This window comes from Nycticebus coucang, chromosome 3 (assembly GCF_027406575.1).
Source record: "Nycticebus coucang isolate mNycCou1 chromosome 3, mNycCou1.pri, whole genome shotgun sequence".
NCBI classification, from domain to species: Eukaryota; Metazoa; Chordata; class Mammalia; order Primates; family Lorisidae; genus Nycticebus; species Nycticebus coucang.
Genome location: NC_069782.1, coordinates 34,872,962 through 34,897,278, shown reverse-complemented (window position 1 = coordinate 34,897,278; position 24,317 = coordinate 34,872,962). Strand labels below are relative to the sequence as shown.

Below are 24,317 nucleotides of genomic sequence, written 5' to 3'. Positions count from 1 at the left end.
ACTTGACCCTTCTCTTTTTCTCTCCCCAATTTTCCTCCCTGTAACTCATACCTCCTTCCCACGGCATGTAACTAAGTTTTATCAGAAACCATGTTCATAACCTGGTAGAAAAGCCTTAGGAAAAAAATACATGATTAAAAATAGAAGCCCACCATATCCAGCTTCTACCTTAGGCAGAACCCACTTGGAGCAGGGAAAAGATTTCAATTTTAAATCCAGATCTATGTTGAAACTACTGGATGAACTGGATACTTAATCACTGGCTGGAGAAATGCTACCATGAATTGACCATACTATAATGGGATGGGCCTAAATTTTATCAAAACTAGGGGAAAGAATAAATTTTAATGAAAGAATAAACTTTAAGGTGTAAAGAGAAGAAAAATAAAGTGCCTTTATGATCACATACTAAGATTAGTGCTTGGTTAAGAATTAGAAGGATTTCTCTGCGTCTGGTATTGTCCAAATATTTTTACATATAACATGAAGTCTTTGTACGTGTGTGTGCACATGTGTGTGCTTATCCTGACAACTTCTGCCCACATTGTTTTATTCCTGCCACTCTATTATAGATAAGTCAGACTTAGAAATATTACATAATTTTCCTAGTTCTAGGATTGCCAGATTTGTCAGATAAAAATACAAGGTAACTAGCTAAATTTGAATTTCATTTGTACAATGACTTTCTTAGTATAATTATATTCCAGGTAATATTTGAGGCATTCTTACACTAAACAATTTTCCACTGGTTATTGAAAATTCAAATTGATTACCCAAACTTTATCTAGCAATCTTACCTAGATCGCACAGCTACTTAATGATGGTCCCCTAATTTGAAATCAGATTGGTGGGACCCATGTACTTTTTTGTCCCCATAGCTCTATTATCTCTTTTGTAGGACAAAAAAAAAAAAAAAAAAAAAATGTTCATTTGATTGTTTCTTCACACTGTTAAGTCTTGGGGTCTTCCCCTGAAACTTTTGGCATGGTGTCATTCCTGCACCATGTGCTGAAATGCAATGCTACTGTCTTTCTATGGATCCAATAGAATGGCTCATTCCCAAATAAATAAATAAATAAAAAAGAATGGCTCATTCCAAAGACAAGAGCATGTCTTGGTTTCTGTGGTTGTGATTATAATTTCTCCTATGTTAAGAGCTTCCAAATAAATTTGGCATCTCTCCTAACTCAATACTTCATTTCCTAATGCTAATACCATTTGCATGTACCATATTATCAATTACTGTCAATCACATATTTTAGGCCAGTGGTTTTTCAAGGTGCTTTTACAGAAAGGGCTTTCATTTCAAAGAGAAAACATTTTGTTTGTAAAAGTAAAAAAAAAAAAATCAACTTTGGGCAAGACAAAACTCCATAAAATATATTTCATGTGTTCTATTTCACATGTTTGGAATAAAGGTGATGTGATACTACTTACTTGTTTCATTGGTATTAATTGTGCAGTCTTCTCTTCTAGGTGTATATTATCAAAATAAATTCCAAGATAATCAATTAGGAAAACAGTATATTCAGAGTTCCAAGAAGCTAAATCAAAGGTTTTATTTGGAAATTTTATTTAATGTACTGGGGAACTTAAAAATAGCTTATAATAGAGAATTTTTTAAAGCAAAATAAACTATGTGCCTTAAGAAGTTTTCATTCAAAGAGAAAAAAAAATAGACTAAAGTCATACAGAGACAGGCATAAGCATATATCATATAAGCATAAAATACCCTTTCTATATACAAATGCTTCCCCCAAACAATTCAATTTTCATTATGCATAAATATAAAAAGTATAAAAGTTAGGAAAATAAGCTAGTTGCATCAGATATAAAAGTGCTATGTATTTTTAAAGGGTAAAGAGGTAATAGGAATCAAATTCCTGAAGTGCCTTGGTAAATAGAATATATGTAGCTATCTGGAATGATTTCAGGGAAGTAGTAAACCTGGAAATAAACTTTCAAAATAGAGGCAATTTTGGACTAGGAAGTTAAAATGGCCATCCAATTTATTTGAAGTGGGAAAAAGCAAGTGATGATGGCAAATATGTTTACAATGTTTAGAGCAAAGATGTTTGAGAGATAATATGTTATATGAATTATAGAAGAAAAAATTGCATATTTCTTGAAGAAAAGGCTAAGGACCCCTGGAGTGATGAAAAAAATGTTTTATTTCCTTTGAGAAAACATTGAGAAAAAGAAATTAATGGAAATTGTGCATTTTACAAGGGCACATGTCAAATCTACTAATTATAGAGTATAAATGTCTTAACACAATAATTAAGAAAGTACAGTGAAGGCTATGTTAACCAGTTTGTTGTAAATATTTCTAATTGTATATAAAACCAGCACATTATATCCCATAAATGCATTATTGTACACAGCTATGATTTAATAAAAATAAATAAATAAATGAACAAATAGAAAAACAAAAAATGTAAATGTACACTCAAAATAAATTTAGCTTAGATAGTATGAAGCAGTGGTATGCTAAGCTGGCTATTCAGTACAAAAGAATCGATTACCTAAATGTTGATTTTTTTTTTTTTTAAAGTGACAGTACTTGGAAAATTTACACTGAGGATATTAGCCAAAGTTGCAAGTCAAGATTTTGTTTGTTTTTCTACAAAGTGGATTTATAATCACACTCCCCCCCCCCAAAAAAATAATAATAATTGTTAGTTAAAATTAGTTTCCAAACAAAATTATGGATCATATGTTTGGAGGTGTGTTTTAAGAAAGAGTGCCATAAGTATGACCTTCTTAAATTATTTCTTGTATTACTTACTAGGTAAAAAGCCAAAATACAGTTCTCTCAGTAAAACTGCACCTGTCCTACTTCTCTCTAAAGGGAAATTTTTCTAAATTTTCTTGATTGATTTATACTATATCTAGATCTTTTAGTATAACATCAGAAGGCTATTTATTTCACAGTTTAAAGATAAGAAACAAAGCTGATATATATTTAGTGAAGAGGAAGTTTTCAATGAAATAAACCATGCAACACTGATAAAGGGGAACAAACCTATGTCAAAAAGATGTCTTCTAATTTTAAAAAAAGTATCATTTTCCTATTGTAACATATTTAAGTGTTAATTTATGTGAAAACATAGAGGCTAAAAATTTATGTTTGTTTGCCCCAGTTCTTTGAATGTTAATCATGTAACTTTATTTTAGTAGATTAGGAAGAACTGAGCAAAGAAATTCCATGGTGTCTGGACTTTAAAATGTATTTTAAATTGTATACCTGAATGCTAGAGAAAAGTAAACATGTAGAGTATAAAATGGCTTGTCACAGACAAAGCATTTATACAGTTCTGCTTCCTCTGCATTCACTTGCTTGAATAAATATCCCAAATGAATATACCACATAAAGCAAAATATTGCATTCACTAAAATAAATACGTGTTCAAATGTGCAGAGCTACAGATGGCTACGGCTCTTAGAGAAATAAATAGGGCTCAGTCTAGAATGAATGTAAGACATCGAAGGAAGCATAAAACAGTTTTACAGAACATGATAAAATGAATACTGTGCCATTTACAACTGATTGACAGGTAATGAGCTATAAAATCTATATTGAAATGAAAATGACACAGAGAAAGAATAGCACATGGCCTCATTCCTACAGTCTTAAGGTTGAAAAATGGGAAATTTTCTAAACCAGCAGCTCACAAAAATTAAGCAAATTAAAAACTGATGAAAAAAATCGATGTGCTATGATTGAATTAGCCAGTAGCTAAGAAAGACAAGTGCAATGCATTTAACTTTGAGGTGTTAGAATAATATTCTTACTTGTATCAGACTGAATTGGCAGTTGAAGATGAGATGTTTCCCAAATATATGTATGTTTACCTACGCAGCCTTATGTTTCTAGATAATTTTTCGCCTACCAGAGTATTTCACATATGTTATAGATTTACAGTTGGTGTCTTACCCTATCTGCACATCCACTTAGACCTCCTATTGCCAGTTTACAGTTTATCAGTGGTATCGTCATAACTAATAAACAATTAATTGCTAGTTTTGATATAATTGTTCTGCATTAAATTTGATCTGTCTCCCTCACAAGAAGGATGCCTTTATAATATACTGTAACTCCATTTCTTTTTTCTTCACTTAAAGGATCTGACAAAAACAAAAGATATAGGGTTCTCTTGGGTAAGTTCTTAAGACTGCCCTAAACTGTGCACTGAATCTTAACATTAAAAAATAAGGAACTAAACCCACATTTATAAATGAAAAGCAGTATTTGTGAAGTTGCCTGAAAATAAATACATATTACAAGCCTATTTCGAGGCACACAGGTGCATGACTTAGCTATCATTCATTGTTCATTGACAACTTATTACTTGCCTAAATTTGTGTCACCTTCAAATTTATATGTTGAAACTTCACCCCTGATGTGATAGCATTAGTAGGGGGGGAGTTTTGCAGAGGTGATTAAATTATGAAAGTGGAGCCCTCATGAATCAGATCAGCGCCCTCATGAGAGGTCTCCATTCAGCCATGAGAAGACACAGCTGGAACCAGAAATAAAATTCCACCAGACACAAAATCTATTAGTGCTTTAGTATTGGTCTTCCCAACCTCCAGAACTGTGAGAAATAAATTCCTGTTGTTTGTAAGATCCAGTTTATTTTATTTTGTTATAGCAGCTCAAATAGATTAGGACTACTAGGTTTCATAACAGAAATTGTATATAAATTAAGATTGTTTAATATCTTCTGGGACCTTTGTTTTGTGTCCCAGGATATGATCAATTTTGGAGAATGTTCCATGGGGTGATGAGAAGAATGTATATTCTTTGGGATGGAGTGTTCTATATGCGTCTATCAAGCACAATTGCTCTAGGGTCTCATTTAAGTCTCTTATATCTTTGTTTAATTTCTGTTTAGAGGCTCTGTCCAGCTCTGTCAGAGGAGTGTTAAAGTCCCCTGTTATTATGGTATTATCAGATATCATATTGCTCAGACTGAGTAAGGTCTGTTTCAAGAATCTGGGAGCATTTAAATTGAGTGCATAAATATTTAGATTAGAAAGGTCTTCTTGTTGTATTTTTCCCTTGACCAATATAAAGTGACCATCTTGGTCTTTTTTTACTTTAGTTGCTTTAAATCCACATGTATCTGAAAATAAGATTGCAACTCCTCTTTTCTTCTGAATTCCATTTGCCTGAAAAATTGTCTTCCAACCCTTGACTTGGAGCTTTAATTTGTCTTTTGAAGCCAGGTGTGTTTCTTGCAGACGGCAAATGGATGGCTTGTGTCTTTTAATCCAGTCAGCCAATCTATGTCTCTTCAGTGGGAATTCAAGACATTAACATTTATTGAGATAATTGATAAGTGTGTCAGTATTCTATTCGTCCTATTTGGTGAGAGTCCATTGCTTAGTTTTATCTTTTGCATCAGTGTGGAGGTTAGGTTCTGTCCTTTAATTTCTGAGTTCTTACTTTGATGCTGATCCATTGTGGTGGTCAGTGTGCAGAACAGGTTGAAGTATTTCCTGTAGAGCTGGTCTTGTTGTGGCGAATTTCCTCAATGTTTGTATATCCATAAATGATTTGATTTCTCCATCAATTTTGAAGCTTAGCTTAGCAGGGTACAGAATTCTGGGCTGGAAATTGTTCTGTTTAAGTAGATTAAAGGTAGATGACAATTGTCTTCTTGTTTGAAAAGTTTCATTAGAGAAGTCCACAGTCACTCTGATGGATTTGCCCCTGAGGGCAACTGGAGCTTACTCCTGGCAGCTTGCAGAATCTTTTCTTTTGTTTTGACTTTGGACAGGTTCATCACAATGTGTCTTGGAGAAGCTGGGTTAGAGTTGAGGCAACCTGCGGTCCGATATTCCTCTGAAAGCAGTGTGTCAGAATCTTTGGTGATATTTGGGAAATTTTCTTTTATAATATTCTCTAGTATGGCTTCCATTCCTCTCGGGCATTCTTCTTCCCCTTCTGGGATTTCTATAACTTGTATGTTGGAACGCTTCATAAAGTCCCATAATTCTGACAGTGAACATTCTTCTTTCTCTCTCTTCTTTTCTGCCTCTTTTACTATCTGAGTTATCTCAAGAACTTTGTCTTCTACCTCTGAAATTCATTCTTCTGCATGGTCTAACCTGTTGCTGATACTTTCCATTGCATCTTTAAGTTCCTTAATTGACTGTTTCAGTTGCTTCAGCTCTGCTATATCCTTTTTATAGTCTTCATATCGTTCATCTCTTATTCGATTCTTATCTTCTCAGACCATAAGGCACTAAAGGTGGAACTCAACTCTAACAAAAACGCTCGATCCCACACAAAGGCATGAAAATTAAACAATCTTCTGTTGAATAAACAGATGGGTGCAGGAAGAAATAAAACAGGAAATCCTTAAATTCCTTGAGCATAACAACAATGAAGACACAAGCTACCAAAACCTGTGGGATACTGCAAAAGCAGTTTTGAGAGGAAAATTTATCACTTTAGATGCCTACATTCGAAAAACAGAAAGAGAATGCATCAACAATCTCACAAGCCATCTTATGGAATTGGGAAAAAAAAGAACAATCTAAGCCTAAACTCAGTAGAAGGAAAGAAATCTCCAAAATCAAATCAGAGATCAATGAAATTGAAAACAAAAGAATCATTCAGAAAATTAATGAAACAAGGAGTTGGTTTTTTGAAAAAATAAATAAAATGGATAAACCATGGGCCAGACTAACAAGGAATAGAAAAGTAAAATCTCTAGCAACCTCAATCAGAAATGATAAAGGGGAAATAACAACTGATCCCACAGAGATACAAGAGATCATCTCTGAATACTACCAGAAACTCTATGCCCAGAAATTTGACAATGTGAAGGAAATGGATAAATATTTGGAATCACACCCTCTGCCTAGACTCAGCCAGGAAGAAATAGAGCTCCTGAACAGACCAATTTCAAGCACTGAGATCAAAGAAACAATAAAAAAATCTTCCAACCAAAAAATGCCCTGGTCCAGATGGCTTCACTCCAGAATTCTATCAAACCTTCAAGGAAGAGCTTATTCCTGTACTGCAGAAATTATTCCAAAAAATTGAGGAAGAAGGAATCTTACCCAACACATTCTATGAAGGAAACATCACCCTGATACCAAAACCAGGAAAAGACCCAAACAAAAAGGAGAATTTCAGACCAATCTCACTCATGATAATAGATGCAAAAATTCTCAACAAAGTCCTAGCCAATAGATTACAGCTTATCATCAAAAAAGTCATTCATCATGATCAAGTAGGCTTCATCCCAGGGATGCAAGGCTGGTTTAACATATGCAAGTCCATAAACGTTATCCACCATATTAACAGAGGCAAAAATAAAGATCACATGATCCTCTCAATAGATGCAGAAAAAGCATTTGATAAAATCCAGCATCCTTTTCTAATAAGAACATTGAAGAGTATAGGCATAGGTGGCACATTTCTAAAACTGATTGAAGCTATCTATGACAAACCCACAGCCAACATTTTACTGAATGGAGTAAAACTGAAAGCTTTTCCTCTTAGAACTGGAACCAGACAAGGTTGTCCTCTGTCACCTTTACTATTCAACATAGTGCTGGAAGTTCCAGCCAATACAATTAGGCAAGACAAGGAAATGAAGGGAATCCAAATGGGAGCAGAGGAAGTCAAACTCTCCCTCTTTGCTGACAACATGATCTTATACTTAGAGAACCCCAAAGACTCAACCACAAGACTCCTAGAAGTCATCAAAAAATACAGTAATGTTTCAGGATATAAAATCAATGTCCACAAGTCAGTAGCCTTTGTATACACAAATAACAGTCAAGATGAGAAGCTAATTAAGGACACAACTCCCTTCACCATAGTTTCAAAGAAAATGAAATACCTAGGAATATACCTAGCGAAGGAGGTGAAGGACCTCTTTAAAGAAAACTATGAAATCCTCAGAAAGGAAATAGCAGAGGATATTAACAAATGGAAGAACATACCATGCTCATGGATGGGAAGAATCAACATTGTTAAAATGTCTATACTTTCCAAAGCAATCTACCTATTCAATGCCATTCCTATCAAAATACCAACATCGTACTTTCAAGATTTGGAGAAAATGATTCTGCATTTTGTATTGAAGCAGAAAAAACCCTGTATAGTAAGACAGTTCTTTGTAACAAAAATAAAGCTGGGGGCATCAGCATACCAGATTTTAGTCTGTACTACAAAGCCATAGTGGTCAAGACAGCATGGTACTGGCACAAAAACAGAGACATAGACACTTGGAATTGAATTGAAAACCAAGAAATGAAACTAACATCTTACAACCACCTAATCTTCAATAAACCAAACAAGAACATACCTTGGGGGAAAGACTCCCTATTCAATAAATGGTGTTGGGAGAACTGGATGTCTACACGTAAAAGACTGAAACTGGACCCACACCTTTCCCCACTCACAAAAATTGATTCAAGATGGATAAAGGACTTAAATTTAAGGCATGAAACCATAAAAATCCTCCAAGAAAGCATAGGAAAAACACTGGAAGATATTGGCCTGGGGAAAGACTTCATGAAGAAGACTGCCATGGCAATCGCAACAACAAGAAAAATAAACAAATGGGACTTCATTAAACTGAAAAGCTTCTGTATGCTAAGGAAACAATAACCAAAGCAAAGAGACCACCTACACAATGGGAAAGCATATTTGCATATTTTCAATCAGACAATATCTTGATAACCAGGATCTATAGAGAACTCAAATTAATCCACATGAAAAAAGCCAACAATCCCATATATCAATGGCAAGAGACATGAATAGAACCTTGTCTAAAGATGACAGACGAATGGCTAACAAACACACGAAAAAATGTTCATCATCTCTATATATTAGAGAAATGCAAATCAAAACAACCCTGAGATATCATCTAACCCCAGTGAGAATGGCCCACATCACAAAATCTCAAAACTGCAGATGCTGGCGTGGATGTGGAGAAAAGGGAACACTTTTACACTGCTGGTGGGACTGCAAACTAGTACAACCTTTCTGGAAGGAAGTATGGAGAAACCTCAAAGCACTCAAGCTAGACCTCCCATTTGATCCGGCAATCCCTTTACTGGGCATCTACCCCAAAGGGAAAAAATTCTTTTATCATAAGGACACTTGTACTAGACTGTTTATTGCAGTTCAATTTACAATCGCCAAAATGTGGAAACAGCCTAAATGCCCACCAACCCAGGAATGGATTAACAAGCTGTGGTATATGTTTACCATGGAATACTATTCAGCTATTAAAAAAAAAGGAGACTTTACATCCTTCGTATTAACCTGGATGGAAGTGGAAGACATTATTCTTAGTATAGCATCACAAGAATGGAGAAGCATGAATCCTATGTACTCAATTTTGATATGAGGACAATTAATGACAATTAAGGTTATGGGGGGGAAGCAGAAAGAGGGACGGAGGGAGAGGGGTGGGGCCTTGGTGTGTGTCACACTTTATGGGGGCAAGACATGATTGCAAGAGGGACTTTACCTAACAATTGCAATCAGTGTAACCTGGCTTATTGTACCCTCAATGAATCCCCAACAATAAAAAAATAAAAATAAAAAAAAATTTAAAGCAAAAAAAAAATATATATATCTTCTGGGACCACAGCAAAAGGTGTAGTTCTATGGGCCCCAATTTACATATGGCCAACCTGGAGACATTAAACAAATTTCCAAATTTACACAGGCAATTAGTGAAAATAGCCAAGATTCCAAACAGGTAGTTTACTCTCAAACTTGTTTTCTTAGCTGTTACATCATCAAGTTTTTTTTTTTTTTTTTGTCTAATTGTGTTTATTTGAACATATTAGTTGTTAGTTTATTACTTGAGTTCTAATAAATATCAATCTTTGGCTCAAGACTTAGACCCATAGATATATAATTAACACTCTTTAGTAAAGAGAGGGAATTAATGCTAGAAAATTATGAAAGGTCATACCTGAAATACACTTATTGTGGAAAAAGGAGAATTTTTAATTCTTCTGAGACCACAATAAAATTTGCAGTGCTATAGTCCCCAATTTACATATGGCAAACTTGGAGACATTAAACAAATTTTCCAAATTTACACAGGCAATTAATGAGAATAGCCAAAATTCCAACCAGGAAGCCATTACTATAATAACGATTACATGGGTTGGGAAACTAATGTATCTTGATAAAGCTAAATTGATTTTCACCTTATCCTCCCTTTACTTAAAATAATTTGTAATTTCTTTATTTTTGAGTCATTAAAGTATACATTTCCTTATGTTGCCTATAGTAACTAGAAATCTAGAGTTCCATTTACTGTATAAGGAGAAGACTCCAAGGTTTCTAACATCTGCTGGTATCTTTAAATATATTGACTTCAAGGGAGTCTGTAATCCTCTGAGAAATGGGCACATATTTGTGTGTATATGTGTTTGTCTGGAAAGAGAACTTGTGACATTGTTTTGACCACTGAACCACTATTTTGGAGTGTATAATTCATTTACTCTTCCAAACCCTTGCAATTTTAGAGTTATCAAGAAGATTATAGAGACTAGTAGAAAAAGGAGAGGTTAGCAAGCTAGATCACATTATGGTTAAGATAACATGTTTGAGAGTGAGGTACCAGGTTTGCATACGGCCACAAAGTGCCAAGTATTAATTGTGGGCAATTGTGTCAACTGCTCTGAATTCCAGGTTTGTCATCAGTGAATCTGGTACAATAGCAGTATGTATCTGATTAGGGTTCCATATGAACTTAAACAATTTTAATATACAAAAGGCTGGAATAACTTTCATACATAGTAATCACAGTTTGAGTCCTACATCTTTACTCAGTTTCTGTGTGACATTTGAAAAGACAATTAATTTATTTTTCTAAAATTCAGGCTGTATGAGTTTAAATTGGTAAAATATCAAGTCTTCTAGTTATCTATGACAGTGGAACAAACTACCCCCAAATTAGTGATTTAAAACAATAAACATTTATTTTGCTATTAAGGGAAGGTGCAGTGAAAACAGCTCATCTCTGTTTTACAGGACATCAAAAGCTAGGAGTGATACAATAGCTCTTGCTGAAAGCATCTGAAGGCTCTCTCCCTCTTGAATCTGGTGGTTGACATTGAATGTCACCCGGAAAACTTTATTGGGGTCTTAGCAGCCCACATGTTGCCTATCCATGTGACTGCTCAACTTCCTCACAGCATGCTGGTTAGGATCCAAGAAAAAGTATCCACAGGTACCTAGGCAGAAGCTGTAATGAATTCATGTCCTAACCTCAGAAATCATATAATGTCACATCTCTCACGATCACAAGCACACTCAAATTCATGAGGAGGGAACATGAACCCCACTGTCAAAGTCACTGTGTAAAAGGAACATGTTGTGTGGGAGGTATTGCAATTTTTTAAAGATACAATCCATCACAGCTTTATAATGAATAGAACCATTGCCAAAATAAAATGGAACAATATATCTGAAAATGTGTTGCAATATTTTAATTTTAGTCACCAACTTAAATCATTTTTGTATATAAATGCACAAATGAAAGCATTATAATAATAGTAATATGTTATCATTTATTATCCAGAGTAAAAAAATTAAACATTCAGCAATATTGATAAATTTGAGGATTTTAATATAACTTTGAGTTTCTCTATAGCTCCGATCTAAAATATTGCAAAATTTTAAATGGAGGCATATGCATTGTAGAATATTAAAAACATTGCAGGGACTATTTAATTTACATATCCTCACAGGTCTATCTAAGGGTTAGGCAATTTTTAAAGTTAGTTATTGCATAAACTCTAGCCTAGTATTTAATATTTTGAAGGAAGAAGGCCTTTGAGAATCATAAAAAATAATGTCTATAACCCACAGTGGCTGACCAGAGAGAGAAGGAAAACATTTTCTCCATAGTGGGTGAAAACAACTTTTGAAATATATTCTGCAAAATCATCCCTTAAGAATAAATACAAAATATCCATCTTGAATCAATTTTTGTGAGTGGAGAAAGGTGTAGGTACAGTTTAAGTCTTTTACATGTGGATACCCAGTTCTCCCAGCACCATTTATTGAATAGGAATTCTTTTCCCCAATGTATGTTCTTGTTTGGTTTATCAAAGATTAGGTGGCTGTAAGATGCTATTTTCATCTCCTTGTTTTCTGTTTGGTTCCAGATGTCTATGTCTCTTTTTTGTGCCAGTACTATGCTGTTTTGATCTCTATAGCATTGTAGTACATCTTAAAGTCTGGTATTGATGCCCCCAACTTTGTTTTTTTTTTTTTAACTAAGAATTGCCTTAGCTATACAGAGTTTTGTTTTTAGTTCCATACAAAATGAAAAATTACTTTTCAAAGTCTTGAAGGTATGATGTTGGTATTTTAATACGGATGGATTGATTCTGTAGATTGCTTTGGGAAGTATAGACATTTTAAGGCATGACATGATAAAATCCTCAAAGAAAGCATGGGAAAAGCACTTGAAGATATCGCCCTGGGGAAAGATTTTGTGAAGAAGACTTCCATGGTAATTACAACAAAAACAAAAATAAACAAATGGGACTTAGTTAAAGTGAAAAGCTTCTGTACAGCAAAGGAGACAACAACAAAGCACATAGACAACCTACACAATGGGAAAGGATATTTGCATATTTAGAATTGGACAAAAGCTTAATAACTAGGATCTACATAAAATTCAAATTAATCAACATGAAAAAAACCAACAGTCCCTTCTATCCCTGGGCAAGAGAGATGAACAGAACCTTCTCTGAAGAAGACAGACGAAGGACTAACAAACATATTAAAAAAATACATCATCCCTAATCGTTAGAGAAATGCAAATCAAAACCACACTGAGATATCACCAGTGAAAATGGCTCATCACAAAATCTAAAAACTGCAGATGCTGGCATGGATGTGGAGAGAAGGGAACACTTTTATACTGCTGGTGGGACTGCAAACTAATACCTTTCTGGAAGAAAGTATGGAGAACCCTCAAAGAACTCAAACTATACCTCCTATTTGATCTTTCAATCCCATAACTGGGCATCTACCCAGAAAGAAAAGAAAAAAATTCTTTTAACATAAGGACACTGGCACTAGACTGTTTAAGAGAGGTTTATTTCTCCCTCCCCTACATCTCTGGCAGTCATTGGGGTCCTCAGCTACAGGAGAGCCCTTCTACCCTCACAAGCCCCAAAGTTGCTGCCACCAGTGAACTAGGAGCCTCCTGAGGATGAAGCACAGGCTATTGATTCCCTTGGGGTTGCTTCCTATTACCACAGACCTGACCTGACTGAAACTGTAGGCGCCATATGGCTTCTCCACCCTCTGTGCACCTTCGTCCTCCCCATGGGGATTCAGCCCCTCAGTTTTAGTCTCACTTCTTCCCACATAAGTATTTCCCAATTCTGCTACTCAGGTAGCATATGCTATTGTAGCTTCAAACCCAAAAGAAAACATATATATAATAACTGAACCCAAAACAAATTCAGGATCCTGAAATACAAAATTGCTGCCTGGACTTAGGCTGTTCATCTGAGATTCTCATAAATAAGTTAAAATGGGCCCAGCGTGGTGGCTCATGCCTGTAATCATGGCACTCTGGGAGGTCAAGGCAGGTGGATCACTTGAGTTCAGGAATTTGAGACCAGCCTGAGCAATAATGAGACCCCCATCTCTACCAAAAATAGAGTGAGCCAGGTGGCAGGTGCCTCCAGTTCCAGATACTGGGGAGGCTGATGCCAGAGGATTGCTGAGTCTAGGAGTTTGATGTTGCTGTGAGCAATGATGGTACAGCACTCTAGCCTAGTCAACAGAATGAAACTTGGCTAAAAAAAAAAAAAAAAATTAAAATCAAAATAACCTACATCTCTGGCCAGGAGAATAAATGTTATTGTAGGTTCCTGAGTTTGGGGATAGTCTGTAATGCAGCATTATCGTGGCAATAGTTAACCTTTAAAATCTGACAGTTAAATGAGGAGGATGCAAAAGTTAATGATACTCCATGCCTGTCTGTTCTATGATAGAGGTATGCATGCAGTTTTGCAAGATCACAAGGATGGTAATTAAACAAAAATAGCACAAAGCAGGTGTAAGGATCAAGGAAGGTGTTCTATAGGAGCTAAATCATTACATGAGGCTGGAGATGTATCCAGGCTGATGTACGGGAGTTGCTTGCCCCAGCACAAGGGAGAAGATTGAGTATGGAATAAAGGAATAATAAAAAAATATGGCATATTTGAGGAGCTCCAAGCAGTTCAGTTCTGTAGGAATAAAAGGGTATTTATGCGAGAATAAATGGAAATAAGGTTAGATAATAAGACAGACTCCAAGTTATAAAAGGCCTTCATGACATAAATAGATTTCATACTAAGTCAATTTTAATAGGGTTGTGCTCCCTTTTTCAGTTAACTATGAGGCCAACTCTAGAATCTAAAAATGTAATAAATCAGATATGATATTGACAAATAGTGAGTCATTCCAGATAAATAACTAATTAAATATTATTTCAATAGCATCCTTCTGAATGATGGAGGCAATGACACACGAAGAATTATCTTTCAGACACAAAGAATTCCTTAAGTTTTTCATAGCTCTGACTCAGAGAGGACAACAGTTCTCTTATTCCTTAAAATATTACTTTCTCAGTTCTAGAGAAATAAACTTTGATTTAGAAAATTGTTTTTGGAAACCAAGAACTTTAACTTGCTCACAAGTGTACAAATATAGCCTCAATTAGAGTTGTTGATCAACATGCTTACTATCAATTAAAGTCATTTTCAGATTGGAAATCTGAATTGTGAATGTGAATTCAAATCCTGACTTTTCTACTTAAGTCTTCAGAAGATCTTAAAGAAACAACCAAATGTTAACCTCAATGAATTGGAAAAGGAATAACGAACTCAGTAACTAACTTCCTATTTTTCCTTGGTTTATTTATCTTTAAAATAGAAGTATTATAATTCCTAGGGGTGGTAAAAGTATTTCATGAAATAATTTCATAAAAATGCCTAGTACAATACCTGGCACCTACGAATCATTTAATTAATAGCAGCTATTATTATTGTTACTGTACAAATCCCTCACTCCATTACTCTTGCTGATGCCCAAACCTATGGAAGTTGAAGTCTACACAACCACAAATAGAGACACATTTGTTATACCTTGTCAAAAAAAAAAATCTAATGAAATTCTGGCCAAAGACATAAGATTAGTTTGCTTCTGACAATGTTTAATATGGTTCATTCGCACCACCTCTAAGGAGCTCATTAGCAAAACTGCTTCATCAATTGCTATGGGCATCATACTAAGAGAGATTATTTTTCATTTTTGCTTTCCCTTAATCCTTTCTTTTGCTCTTTCCCACCCTGAATTAAAAAAGAGAATTTTCTCTGCTCTTAAAAAATTTGACAATAGCCTTCTGCCTCTATATTTTCCCAGAGAAAGGAATTAGCTATGTTGTATAGCAAGATAGTGAACAATCCAAATGCTTAAGCTAATTCACTCATTTGTGAGAAATGCTGTCCCTGGGAAAAGATAATGGAGATCTAATGTATATGCTAGAAAGTTTCCCAGTAAAGTATTCCCTTTAAAAATAAATAATTAAATGAATAAGTTAGATTTTAAGCACTGATCTACTTACATATTCCAAAGATATATAATTTTAGAAATATGCCAGATATCATTGTCCTGGTAGACGTTTCTATTAGAATCCAATAGCTTTGCCAAAATGTTAATTGTCTAGGACAATTAAAAAAAAAACTTAAATGTTATAAAGTGCACATAAAGTTGATTGAACAAGCCAATTTAGAGAAATATATCAGATAAATAATGCTATACTTATAAAAAAAATACACTATACTTATCAGGTGAAGTTAATATTTAAAAACCATGGCAAAGGGATTGTGAAAAAATGGGATGGTAAAGAATCATTAACATTCAAGTGTACTTTTTTGTAAAAAAAAGAAAAGTGGTGATCACCTGATGGATGTGTTGTGCTAGCTATTATAGGGAAATAGGCTATATTCTTTGGCTGAATCTCCATTATCTTCATCTAGGTACGTCCTTTCTCTCTGAGAGTCAATTAAGCGTAAGCATTTGGATATAGTTGAAGATAAAGAGAATAGTAGTCTTGCCACAGCATATTACTTTGTCTCAGCTTCCATAATAGAAGGGGCAGCTTAAGCAATAGCAATTTCCTTTTCACAGTTTCAAAGGCCAGAAGTCCAAGATCACAGTGGCAGCAGGGTTCATTTTCTGGCAAGGCCTCTCTTTCTGGCTTGGAGACAGACTCCTTCTCACTGAGTTCTCACCCGATCTCCTGTGTGTGAGCACACCCATGGAGTCGTTTCCATCTAACAAGGGCACTAGTCCTGTTGGATTAGAACCCCACCTATATGACTCTATTTATCATAATTATATCCTTAAAGACCCTATCTCTAAAAATAGTTACATTGGGAGTTAGACCATCAACATATAAATTGGGGGTGGGGGGGCACAGTTTGATCCATAGCATATGGATATTTTTAAAAAACATAGTTTTAATATTTATTCTCTGAAAAAAAATGACTTCAAATAAAAGCTGGCTGGAAAAGCATGCATTTGAATAAGATATAATACACAGAAGAAAAAAATCAGTCATATTTGGAACCAGGCATTTTATTTATGGAATGATTAGGATTTGCTGCCAACCTGTTTTCTTTATTTTGACTTTTAACTCTAAAATTATATAGATAAGAGAAGAAAAATTATGGACCATAAGCTAAATCCATAAGATGAAAAAAGTCTTGTCTTTAGGAGGAAGCATATGTCAATAAGAACCTTCTAGAAGACTAGCAATTCATGAATTAATGTATATATGTATAGATACATGAGCAGCACATATTGTGCATGTGTGGTGTATAAAATGACCTGTTTGAGTCAAAATCTTAGTTTGTTATACCTTAAACAAGAAGCAGTGCAAATTATCAAAGTATGTACCTAAACTATAGACATAATTTTGCAATCTTTAGGGTAGCTTGTTTATTCCAGTAGCAAAGACTACCGGAGAGTGAGTGGTGATGAAATTGCAAAGGGCTTTTTCCACAGCTTGTTGAGAATTGAATATATTTTCTTACAAGAAGTGATCCAAAGCCTGAAAAAAGTGGTAGTCAATTGGTACAAGGTCGGGTGAAGAGTTTCCAACTCCAGCCTCCGTAGTCGGAGCTATGTTGTTCGTGGGACGCACGGTGGAATGCTGTCTTGCAGAAGGATTCTCTGTCTCTGTTGACCAACTTAATCACAGCATCCTCATCATTTTTTCCAACCGGCGTCAATAAACGTTCAATATAACCAACTGACTGAGTTTCATGAATCTGTAGTGGATAATAACAGCACCACTCTACCAGCGCTGTTATCTTTTTGATGAATATTCAGTTTGGGACTGTGTTTTGGCACTTCATCTACATCCAACCATTGTGCCAAATGCTTGTGCTTGTCACAAACAATCCATTTTTCAACAACTTAACAATGTGGTGTAGAAATGGTTTGCTTTTATGTCTTGACAGCAAAGAAAGGCAAGCTTCAAGACAAGCTCTTCTGACGCTTGTTTAATTTATGAGGAACCTTCTGCCCAGTTTCTTTACTGCACAGATTTGTTTCAAATAATCCACTATCTTTGGAACAATACTGTCAAACCTTGGTGCTAATGCATGCATAGGCTGAGATGAATTTTCTTCCACTTATGGCTTTCAGCTTGTTAGGTAATAGCGAGGATCTCCAGCTTTTCTAGAGAGAAAGGGTTCCCTGCCTTGGTGCTGCTTGGAGCCACTGCCCCAACCGGGAAGGAGGATAAGGACAGGTACTCTGTCATAATCCTATCCTGAGCATTCGCTACTCCCTAGAAAGGAAGGAGTGCTTTATCAATCTGGAATTTCCTTCACCGCCTCCGGGTGGGCTTTCCTAGGAACTCCTATATAGAGATTAAATTGAAGATACCTGTTTAGCACCAAACTAGTCCTCCCAAAAGCCCCTCCTCCCTGTACTGACCCATTGCAAGGTAACAGCCTCAGAGTGTCAGGGAATAAGGCAGTGAGTCTGTCTCTCCTCAGAGGGTCGGGAAATAAGGGAGTGGGCCTATCTCTCCCTGCTCCTGGAGACAGACTCAGTCCATCTTACAACAAAGATCTGCTTTTGTGAGATTGTTCCTGGGGTCACCCTGTTGTATTGACCCTGCCAGTGATTTGATACCTCCTACAGAGCCAGAGTAAAAGGATAACAGAACCAGGAGGTTGGATTTGACACTTTCCTGGTCTCTCTTCTGCCAAAGGCATACCCCAAAGCAAAAGCAGATTGCCACCCTGACATGGAAGCCTCAGGGAGAAACTTACCTTGACTCCAGAAAGAGTGGGTACCATACACTCCAGATAATGTAGAAATTAGAAAAGAATTTTTTTTTTTTTTTTTTTTAGACAGAGCCTCAAGCTGTCACCCTGGGTAGAGTGCTGACATCACAGCTCACAGCTCACAGCAACCTCCAACTCCTGGGCTCAAGTTATTCTCCGGCCTCCGCCTCCCAAGGAGCTTGGACTACAGGTGCCTGCCACAACCCCCGGCTATTTTTTGGTTGCAGCCATCATTATTGTTTGGCAGGCCAGGGCTGGATTCAAACCTGCCAGCTCAGGTGTATGTGGCTGGCACCTTAGCCACTTGAGCCACAGGCGCTGAGCCAGAAAAGAATTCTTTTACTACTTTAGATTCGTGGTTGGAACCTAGGGCCCAGATTGATTTTATTTTTGACAATGATTTCTTAGAAGATTATTTTCTATAATTAAAAGTACAAGTTATACCACACCTGGGAATTCTCCTTATTGCTAATGAGGTTTCACTAGAATCAGAATTATACTTGGCATCTACCACTATTATCGGGCATTAGACATCTTCTGTAAATACCAGAGAAATTGAATGTTTGGTATTAAGGCTTAGATCAGTCTCTTGATATCAGCAGTAGTGACATTTGGAATTCTTTTGTAGGAGGCTGTTCCCTGCCCTGTAAGATGTTTAGCAGATCCTTTGTCTGAAAGCACTAGATGCCATATCACAACCCCTCCCCCCCCACACAATATTTCTGGACAGTGCTACATTTGCTTTAGAAAGGGGCAGATGCAGGGAAGGAGAAAATTGCCCCAAGTTGAGAACCACTGGTTTAGACAGAATAACAGTGAATTTCTTGAAATGTAAAGCCACGTACTTGTTCTCATAGAAGTAAAATTTAGAAGTCTCATGCACAACCTCTTTGGTGTAGACACAGTCTTACTGTCTGGGCTCAAAGCCAGAATTGGAATTAAGTATCTCCCAATTCCCTAAGACAATCAGGAAACACATTTTTCTACTTCCCTCCCCTCTACCCTGACACCGTTTCTTTTGGACAATTAAACTACAGCACTTTAGGCTCCTTAGAGGAAAGCTTCTGCATAAATGCAAAGTGATAACGGATAGTGGCTGCCCAAGGAAAATGAAAGAAACTATACTAAAAAGCTAACTATCTAAATTAAGAAGTCTACGCTCATGAATGAATATTCATGGACATATTTTCATACTAATACACTGAAGTAATACCAAGACTCCAGCTAGCGGATTAATTTGAAGCCCAAAGAGACATCTAGTTTTGAAGCCAGAAACATGGATCTTGTGATGATGATCTATAAAAATGACTGCATTTCGCTCATAGAGGTGAACGACATAATAATTTAAAAATGATAAATGCTGATCATGTGGCAAGATGCATGTCTATTAATTTGATTTGTTTTAATGGAATTTCCCCCCTAAGGGTGCTGGGAATAGGATGCAAACTTATAATACATAAGAAATGGTTGTTCCTAATATTACTTTTATCACAGACAAGGCGGACAGTGACTATTCTTCAGCACTGTCACAAATATTCAAATGCTAATATCTTGCTGCCCAGTGGGAATTTGAGAGTTTGGTGATGAAATGTGTATTATGGAATGGAACATTTCATTCATTCCAAGGAGAAAGAAAAATACGGTTCTGTCTCCCCTGAAATGAATAATCCTGTTTAATTAGTTGTTTAATTGTAGGCTTGATTTCACTGTGAAAGGTAAGGGGATAAGTAGTTATTATATAAATTTCTCTAGTTAATTCAGTCTTTCAAACTATCTGAGTTGAATAGGTAGATTAAGGCTAATATCTTAATCTTAATAAAATTTAATAATAAATAATATGAATTTGGAATGAGAGGCTGAGTGAGAGCATGTGCATTTCCCCTGTATCTATCAGACCTCTCTCCCCGGCACTTGTGCATTCTTTGTCCCGGCCTTTAAACCTGACTCAGTCACTTATCAAACTCTTTTCCTCATTTATCCATTTATTCATACTAATCTTCATCATGGAAGACCCCAGCCCATCTTTAACAACCTTTTCTTCATCCTTTAAAATTCAATGTCCTAGATTTTATCTGCATTATAAAATCCTGTCTCTCCTTTCTTAAGTACATTGAGTCTGTCCTCCAGTAGTTTGCTCCCACCCCTTTTCTATCACCCATCTCATTATAAGGGTCACTTACTTATTCCTCCTGAGAATCCAACCTCTTTAAAGAAAGGACACTCTCTTACTGGCATTTGCTTATGCAATACAGTTAATTCTCAGAGTAGATAGCACACAGATATTTGTTGAATAAATGAATGAATGAATTGAAACTATCTTTTTTTTTTTTGCAAAATGTAACTTTTATATATTGAAGAGCACCATAAACAAAATGAATACTACCATCTAATACACACTCACATAAGAGAAATACTCAATTCACCTCAAGATGGGGAAGGGGGAGAAGGGAGAAGGGAGGAGGTTGGCTATGCTTCCATAATAGGCACAATATAAGGGTACATGGAACAACTCTGGGTGCAGGACACAACTACAACAGGGACTCCCCCCCAAATGCAAATATTATAAACTAATTGTTTGTACTCTCATATTAATCTAAAATTTAAAAAATCATTTAAAAAACCCAAAATGATACTCCCAATTAGGAGTTTTGAGAGTTCTTCACGCAGTCAGAAAACGAGCTGTTTGTCACATGTAACAAATATTTTCCATGGCTTGTTGTCCTATTTCTCAGTTGAAAGGTAACAATTCCAGTTTGTGGCTTTTACTTTTGTCTGATTGGTACCGCAGGGTTGTGAGTAACCCCTGCGGATCCTCTGTGCCACTTGGCAGTGCGTCCTCTCCCCTCCCGGCAGAGTGGAGCGCCCAGCAGTCACACAGGGAGATGGTGTATCACAGTGTAGAGGGTGGTATTGCCTCAGTGTCATGTGACCTGGGAGAAGGCGGTGGCACTGTACAGCCCAGATGAACTTCATGGTCGACTTGCTAGTGGTCCATTGTGATGGTCATAATTGAAACTATCTTATAATTTAAAATCACTTCTATAGAATATATTAGAAGTCTTATTTCTTATTGGTATTGCCTTTTTTCTACCTGTAGCACAATCACCTCTGTATTTCTGGAAGGGCACAGACCTTGTCAGTATTTCCATTCTTGCACCTGACAGTTGCACAATAGATATTTATTGAGGGGCTAATTATGTGTTTAATCTTGGTAATACTGTGAAGTGGATAGCTAATTCACAAAGAAGCCAAACCCTTCATTTCAGGGGCACTTCAGAGATACATTCAGCTCTTCTTACACTACTACACAAATGTTACGTAAATAAAATAGTAGGGTGACTTGGTTTATCCATGAGTCTTCTAGGTGTAATTCTTAGAACAGTTGTACTGTAGCAGAGGGTCCATTATAGTTTCAAGACATTTGGCAATGAAAGACAAGGGAATTTGTACCCATGTTGAAGAAAAACAGTTCTTTGGTCCCGGTACAATTGGGATATTTGTGAGGGAAAGAAATTGATAGGCAAGAAGGTGTGAAGATGAGAGTGAAAGAGGAGATGATTGATGGTTAACTCGAGTGTAAGGGAAGGGAATTAGTACCAAAAAAGGTAATGTTTTCAATCTAGAAAAAAGGATTTATTAATTTGCATTGTTTATTCTAAACCAATGCAAATCTGCACCCAGAGTATTCTATTTGTCTTAGGTTAAAGGCCATAGTTGTTGAACAGGGGCTACGTGGCCTTCTGTGTCTAGTACCAACCTGGCTCTCCACTGTCACTCTAGCCTGTCCTGAACTTTATCCATGTGGCCTTTGTAGCAACCTATGTAATAGGATATGTAGCCCCTTATGTAACAACATATGTAGTCATCTATGTAACAACCTATGTAGAAACCTATGCAGCAAGATGTGTTAGGAGCTGGGACAGCAGGCTTGCAGAGACAAAGTGGCAGTTACTGGATTTTAATGACCAAACTTTGGCAGTCGGAAATTGGTCAGCTGTGGCATTCCAGTGAAGGGGGCAGGGCTCGGGGAGGGGCGTATTTTCTCAATAAATAGCAGCTGCTCTGGTTGTTTGGGGCCTTTTCCCTGACAGGTATGGGAAGGCCCACCTCCTGCAAGCTTAGAGTTTATAATCCATTGTCCGGTCTGCTTCCTTGGTGACAGCTCTGACAGACCTTCCTTTGGTTCTTAAATGTCCTCAGGGCCTTTGCTCTTCATGTATAACACTCAGCCGCCTCTTGTTTCCCTCTTTGTTCTATATAGAGCTCTTGCCTTAGATTACACTTCATTAAGAAACTTTAATAACTTCTTACATTATCTTAGAGGTTAACAAAGTGTAAATAATTTACAAATTATTATATGACATTAGTACCTAGTTTATTCTCTAGACTGCAATCCCATACTGTCAGATAGAGAATCTGTGGTTTTGTTGTTGTTGTTGTTTGTTTTTTTGTCATAACTCTAACTCTCAATGTTTGATGAGTTTTTTTGTTGTTGTTGAACTGATGAAGCAGCACCATAGTCAGGTGAAAAATAATGGAACATAAACTAATAGAGATATACTGAGAAAGAGGGAAAAGCACATGCATTTCATATTAGACACCCTGTTTGTCTATGGTGAAACAGTTGGGAAATTTTTAGAAAAATAAGAAAAATTATCAATAGGGGAAATAAAGATAGTGAGACTCAAGTGAAACCCACAGATTAGCCAACAAAGCGTAACATAAACTGAGACTAGGAGTGAAGCCCTTCAGATTCTCCCTTTGCCAGAAATTGGACATAGGCTGGTCTAGATTTGAAGGGTGAAATCTCTAAGTGATATGATCAGGGAGTAAGTAATTTCCATAACAAGAGATATTTCAGTTATAAAATATAGACATTTTATACTCCAGTTATAAAGCTGATTATATATTCCTTAGTGAGACATTTTCAATGTTCTTTAAATTCTGTTTGTTAATCATCAGCAACCTTGACTAACCAGATGTATCTCAATCTATACTAAAAAACATTCCATAGATCAGGACTTTCTATTATCTTTCTATTAGTTAATTGGTAGTTGACTAGCAATTAACAAAAAGATTGGTCTTTACCTAACTACTTCTATTTTTTTGTTGCTTCCAGGAAACAGGATGGATCAGGAATTGACTGCTAATCTTTTTCTTATCACCTGTTATCCTAAGTTCATTTTAATCAATCAAAAGATAATTATGAGAAATCATGCACATGATTCTAACATGCTAAAGTGGTAATAGTCAATTTATACAGACATTTGAAACTAAATATATTATCTACGTTTACACTGCCTAATGTTTTAGGACCTGAAATAAATTAAGCTTTAACTAAATCTTACCTGTAAGGAATAGAAAATACATATAAACAAAATATTCACATCCTATTGTGATCCTTGGATATACTTACTTGGTGTCCCCCTGATAATAAAGTATTAAAAATATTCAAGTTGTAAGTTGTATAGTAACTATTTATTTTAGGTGATTAGAATGTTTCTATTTGATTACATGCCACACTTAGGAGACTTTTGGAAATTACCATGAATATAATTTGATTGGAGTTAAAAGATTACAGTGGTGACTAATTATGAGATTATACCAATTAAAGCCAATGAAATAGCAAAGACGTTACTTCTGTCATTGATTTTCCAATGTAATCTAGCGCTGCCATCAGTAACCTCTAGGGTGGTGATTATACATCTTCCCACACCTCTCTATTTCATCTGAAGGCAGGCATACCAGAATACTAAGTGCTACATTTTTATTAATATAAAATAGAGTCATGTAGACAGACAGTAGTTTTGTGCCCTTTTAATAAAAATGAATATTTCAAATATGTTTCATTTCATAAGTATATTATAAAAGGAGTCAGTATGCAGTTGTAAATATTCAAAATATTATCTGAAGAGCAGAATAGCCTACAGAGCCCCCATATC

General features: G+C 35.9%; 1 pseudogene; it reads right to left on the bottom strand.

The window, feature by feature from the left end:
* LOC128580898 (cytochrome c-like) overlaps positions 1-21,348 on the bottom strand; it is a 61,472-nt pseudogene extending 40,124 nt beyond the window's left edge.
* Positions 21,349-24,317: the final 2,969 nt, after the last annotated feature.